A 6655-nucleotide genomic window follows, 5' to 3' on the forward strand; every position below is an offset into this window, starting at 1 on the left:
CTTTGGTTTATGTATGAAACATTCTCTCTTTGTTCTATTGTTTGTTCAATACTGAGACAATCTTTTGTCAAATGTGGTCCTCCACACTGCTCACAACTAATTCGTATTGCATGAATATCTTTAGTCATCTTTTCCATTCGTCTCTCGAAAGCATCTATCTTTGCGGACATGGAATCAAAGTCATGGCTAGAATCGGCTCTAGCTGCTTTAGATGATCTAACGATATCTTTTTCTTGATGCCACTCATGTGAGTGGGAAGCAGTGTTATCAATAATTTTGTAAGCTTCAGTTGCGGTTTTCTTCATAATGGAACCACCAGCTGCTATATCGATGTCTTTTCTTGTAGTGATGTCGCATCCTTGATAGAATATTTGTACTATTTGATAAGTGTCTAAACCATGTCGGGGACATCCTCTTAACAACTTTTCAAATCTTGTCCATGCCTCATATATAGTTTCATTTTGCTTTTGTGTGAACGTAACAATTTCTTCTTGAAGTCTCACGACTTTAGATGCCGGAAAGAATTGTTTATGAAAATTTTCAACTAAGACATCCCACGTATCAATCGCCCCTTCAGGTAACGATTCTAACCAATCTTTGGCTTCTCCCTTTAAAGTCCAGGGAAATAACATGAGATAGATCTGTTCATCCTCTACTTCTCTTATTTTGAATAGAGTACAGATCCTATTAAAGGTTCGAAGATGTTCATTTGGATCTTCCTTCGGCACACCACTAAATTGGTATTGATTAGTTACCATGTGTAGGATTTGTCCTTTTATTTCATAATCTGGCGCATTAATGTCTGGTTGAGTAATTGTGTGACCTTGGCCAGTGCGTTTAGCTCTCATTCGGTCTTCCATACTTAGAGGTTTCAGATTTTCCATGATTGAATTTGTTGAATCTGAATCACTAGAGGATTCTGACTTAATGGTTTCTTCCTCGACAATCTCTGGATGAGTGATTTGTGGTTCATGAGGAATGATTAGTGGTTCAGGATCTCTGAATTGACCCTGAATATCCTCCGGATTCTCAACTGTGAGGTCGGGTTCAAAAAATGGATTATCGGAAATTTGAATCGGAGTTCTTGTTTGACTTGATGATGATTCTAAAGAAAAATCAACGGCGATAATATTGGCTAGATGTCTTGATCGAGTTACAGGTGGTGAACGTATGAAAGGTGGTGAACGTTTTGCTTGGTGCATTTACTGAATATCCTATTAGTTATAAAAATAAAAATTATATAAGTTATCAAATTAATAGACTTTTCTGATTTTGCCCATGTTTCGAATAGCCAATAGATGCAGCAGGTAGCCAGGACCCTTTAAATCGGAAGCCCACAACTCGCCACTAACAAATCCAACTATTACTACGAACCAGAAAAGTTTGGATCTCTATCAATTTAACCGCTTAAAATAATTTTTCGTTTTGAATTTTTAGAGAAGAAATAGAAAATTCTATGTCCTAAAAACTAGAGCGTCGAGAAATAAGAAAGAAAAAGAGCGCGTCGAAAAACGTCGAAAAATAAAAGGTCGAAAAACAAATATCGAAAAATAAACAGTCGAAAAATAAAAATAAGAAAATAAGCATCGAAACTTAGAATTTTAAAAACTAAAAATTAAACTTACGTCTAAAGGTATTAAAGCTTAAAAGAAATTCTATATCCAAAACGGCAATAACTTAAAAAGTACTAAAATCTTAAAACGGCGTCGCAAAATTCTAAAGCACCTAAATCTTAGTCTAAAGAAAAAGTACTTAAGAGATTTTACGGCAAAGCTTAAAAATCTTGAAATATAAAGTTACTACGGCAAAATACTGGTCTTAAAACTAATTATGAATGATAAATATACAAATATTATGAATAAACGATAAAAATATACAAAATATAAAAATAAGCTTAAAGTTATAAAAATACAATTTTTTATAAAAATATTATTTTTATATTATTTATATAAAAGTATTATTTTTATATATTTAATTAAACTTAATAAAACTAATTAAAACTAAAAATAAAACTAAATAAAACTAATTATTATTTTAATTAACCCTAATTCTAATTAATTAATAATAATAATTAATTTTAAACCTAACCCTAATCGTACCAGTTTAAGGATCAGGCCTGTCAAGTCACTCCATGCGATCGCATGGAGTGTTAGTTAAAATTTCATGCGGTCCCATGACCCTCGGATCCAGTTCAGATGTTGGGCTGCTACAGTGCCAGGCCCGAATACTTTTTATATTTTTTTTTATTTTATATTTTTGGAAAATATTTATATAAAACTTATAAATAAGACAAATTTACTTATTAGTTTTTATAACTTTTCACAATAAATAGAAATATAAACTTTTTAAATTTAACTTAAACTTAAAAATATAGATATATATTTTTCTTTTTCTTTTATATTTTTGATTGTATTATATAAAACGTATTTTTATAAAAATGAATTAAAGCTTAATAAAAATCTTTTTTTTAATAGCGTTTTGCTTCGGTGTTCCCCGGCAGCGGCGCCAAAAATACTTGATGTGTGCAGCAGCGTATACGAAATAGTTATATTTTTACTACGAAATACTATTAAATACGATACAATTTTACACAAGTTATTTATTTATTTATAGAGTGGATATACCTAAACCTTACTACAACACTTATAGGCAGTGTACCTAATCGTACAGTAGTGTAGTTTTTAGTAAGTCCGGTTCGTCTACAGGGAACTAGCCAAGTTTAACGCTATATTTTTAAAACTATATTTGTATATATATATATATATATATATATATATATATATATATATAAGTAGTATTATTATTATTATAAAAGGGGTTTTTTTTTATCGTTTAATGACCTGTTTGTCGATTTTATGTCTTAAGTCGCAATTAAAAGCTAATGTAAAATATTAAATATACAAATAACTTAATTTAAAGCGTAAAGTAAATGACGATAAATAAAATTGCGATAATTAAAAGTGCGATAAATAAAATGACAGTAAATAAAATTGCGATAATTAAAAAGTACGATAATTAAAAGTGAGATAAGATATAAAATAAAGGAATTATGCTTATTTAAGCTTCCGTAATCATGATGTTCGACGTGTTGATTTAGTTTAATACCATGGGTTAATTGTCCTTTGTCCTGGATTATTCGATATGTCCATACGGTTTTGTCCATAATAGTCCATCAGTCATAAATATAAAGTGCGAGAGTCTTCGTCAAATTATCCTTATGCCCGAAGTCAAATATTCCAACTAATTGGGGATTTGAATTGTAACAAGGTCTTAATACTTTGTTTAATGAATACACCAGGTTATCGACTGCGTGTAATCCAAGGTTTTACTACTTTGTTAACAGTTACACCAATTACCCTTGAATGTAATCCACCCCTATTTTAATGAGTCCATTAACTATTAATCAATTTCCGTGTCCGGTAAAATGAACGATAATTCGTATTTATAGATATCCCGCCCACCGTACCCGATTAAGCGTATGTGGTTATATATAGATACGTCAAATTGTAACCTTTATATTAGATTATAGAGGTATCGTTTAGTTAATATAAAGCCCATTAATAGCCCATAGTCTAATTTCCACAAGTGTCGTTCTTTTGTCCAAACCCCAATTATGGTCCATGTGATGATCGCTCCTAATCCATATGGACGAACACGTCATTCATCGATTTCATTGCGAGGTATTTGACCTCTATATGATATGTTTTATAAACATTGCATTCTTTTGAAAAGGGACACCATAAATGAATATTTAAATCAAAGGTTTTCGACATCTGATGATTTCTACATATAGACAATCACCGTAATATAATAATTTACAATAATACTTCCATTGACAATGCAGTCAAAATAAGATACATGGTGATGATTTGGTGAATGCAACGTTTCCTTGAAAAATATGCCATGTAAGACTCCACGCACATAGCTTGTCTATCATATAAGCAAACAGCGGAAGACTTCTAGGGAACCTGAGAATAAACATGCTAACAAGTGTCAACACAAAGGTTTGTGAGTTCATAGTTTTAATGTTTTGCATAATCTGTACATAAAGGTGGATCACAAGATTTCAGTTGTTTCATCCAGAAACGTTTATCAAAATATTCTGCAAAATTGAGCACCCTAGTAACTAAACTTAACGTATATATAATTTGTACCCTTTGTATAATCATCTTAATAATACACGCAAACCAACGTGTACGCTTCTCAAATAGCATACGACCGTTAAAAGGCTAGCGCTCTAGCTCGGACGGGGATATCAAACCCTATGGATCCATATACTACTACTCGCGCCCACCAGTTCTTATAACCGGCAGTTACTAGTTACCAAAGCTAAGGGATTTTCGGTTCAAACTCGGTGTAGAATTTAGTATGTACTTGTATCCATTGCGTTTAAAAATAAAGTGCATGTATTCTCAGCCCAAAAATATAGATTGCAAAAGCAATTAAAAAGGGAGCAAATGAAACTCACGCATATAAATATTGTATATCGGTTAATAAAGCATTTTCATGTATTCTCAGCCCAAAAATGTAGAGAGTAAAAGGGATCATATGAAACTCACCTTAACAGCACATAAAATTGTTCATCGTAATGTGACCGAAACTCGGATTACCAAATAATCGTAGATTCCAACGTATCAGTATTGAGATTCAATATTGTAGGAAAGTACGTAGACATAACGGAGATGATAAACACTAGGTTTGATTTACAAATATACCCCCGAACATTACCCATAACCTCCTTAGTAATAATCCATATTTTCCTTAGCTCTATCCCGCTTGAAAACCCATTTTGAAAGTGACACGCTCATGACCTCGTCGTAGTATTTTATGTATAATACTAATTAATAATAATAATACTACTAATAATATTAAGATTAATAATAATATTAATCTTAATTATAATAATAATAATAATAATAATAATAATAATAATAATAATAATAATAATAATAATAATAATAATAATAATAATAATAATAATAAATATATATATATATATATATATATATATATATATATACGGAGGAATATAGATAGAAGAAGAAAGTATCCACAACTGAAAGAATTCGATCAAATTTATAGGTGTGGCCTGCAATCTCAGCTCATGCGATCGCATGAGAAATGTATGGGGAACTCATGCAATCGCATGAGGTCCCTGTCCAGCTCAAAAGTTGTTTGTCACATTGTTTGTCGACATAATTATTAATAATATATATAATATATATAATTTAAATAATTAATTATATATTATATTAAATTCACGTGCATAGTTGACTTGTAATTTTTGTTCCGATAAGTCGTACGTCATCACTTGACTTATGTCCCGGTTTCGGTTTCTCGAACGCATTTTCGTACGCTTAGAAAACTAATACTTTTCGTTTCGTGAATCGTACCTTTGTCAAAATATAGTCTTAAATTATTCATAAACTATACCACTCGAGGTATAACTTATACATTTGAGTGTTTTGGTCATTTACTTCTATAAATCATCATCTCGCTATTTGTTTATATATATATATATATATATACACATACATTTTCATTTTGAAATAGTGTTTTACTGTAGCAATTCACTGTAGCAAAGTCAATTTCACTGTAGTAAATAGTGATTTTCGAAAATACTGTAGCAAATTAGTGTTTTACTGGTTCATCTTAAACGCTTTAGTTAACTTATCTAAATATCAATCGAATCAATAAACGGATGTTACTATCGTTTACTAAATAACTTGAAATTATATATATGTATATATCTTTTTAATATACATAAATCAGTTTTTAAATATACATTGGAAGTTATTTATAAATAAATTTTAATAATAAATATTTCAACTTATCATATATATTCAAATAGATATTTAAACCAATAAGTTTAATGTACGGTATCAAACAATTAATACATTGTTACTTTTTCAAGTTATAGTATATATGTATCTATTTACATATAATTGTTCGCGAATCGTTGAAAACAACCGAAGGGTATTTAAATATATAAAAGTAGTTCAAAAATTTTGAGATTCAGTTTTACAGACTTTGCTTATCGTGTCGGAAATGTTAATCATACAAAGATTAAGTTTAAATTTGGTCAGAAATTTCCGGGTCATCACAGTCCAAAACCCAATTACCCCGTTTTTAATATTTAGCCCAACATCACGATTACTTCGATTTAAATAAGCATAATAATAACTTAGCTACGAGACATTAATTTAAAAAGGTTGAACATAACTTACAATGATTAATAATAGCGTAGCGTTACACGGACAAAATTTCGACTTATACACTTACAACATTCGCTAACATAACCTTATTATTATTAATCTTAAAATTAAAATTATAATTAAAATATAAATATAAATATAAATTGAGAGTGAGAGATTGATTAGAAAAAGATGTAATAAATTCGGTCAGAACTCGCGAACTTTATAGGACCTCAGCTGCTACAGTACTCCATGCGACCGCATGGAGTTTGTGCTTCCTGGCCATGCGGTCGCATGGCCGCCTTTCACTGGACACGTATCCTTTCAAAAACGTGGGCTGCTCGATTAATATATTAATTATAATATATTATATATAATTTTAAATAATTATATATATATATATATATATATATATATATATATATATATATTATATTATATTCTTGTGCATAGTTGACTCG

At 30.1% G+C, this 6655-nt stretch overlaps 1 non-coding gene across 1 annotated transcript; it reads left to right on the forward strand.

The window, feature by feature from the left end:
• The first annotated feature begins 393 nt into the window (after window positions 1-393).
• On the forward strand, window positions 394-500 carry LOC139887134 (small nucleolar RNA R71). The gene has a single exon (XR_011772977.1). It is a non-coding gene; the product is annotated as a small nucleolar RNA R71 (small nucleolar RNA).
• Window positions 501-6655: the final 6155 nt, after the last annotated feature.

The sequence above is a fragment of the Rutidosis leptorrhynchoides genome, chromosome 1, assembly GCF_046630445.1.
Source record: "Rutidosis leptorrhynchoides isolate AG116_Rl617_1_P2 chromosome 1, CSIRO_AGI_Rlap_v1, whole genome shotgun sequence".
Taxonomy (NCBI): domain Eukaryota; kingdom Viridiplantae; phylum Streptophyta; class Magnoliopsida; order Asterales; family Asteraceae; genus Rutidosis; species Rutidosis leptorrhynchoides.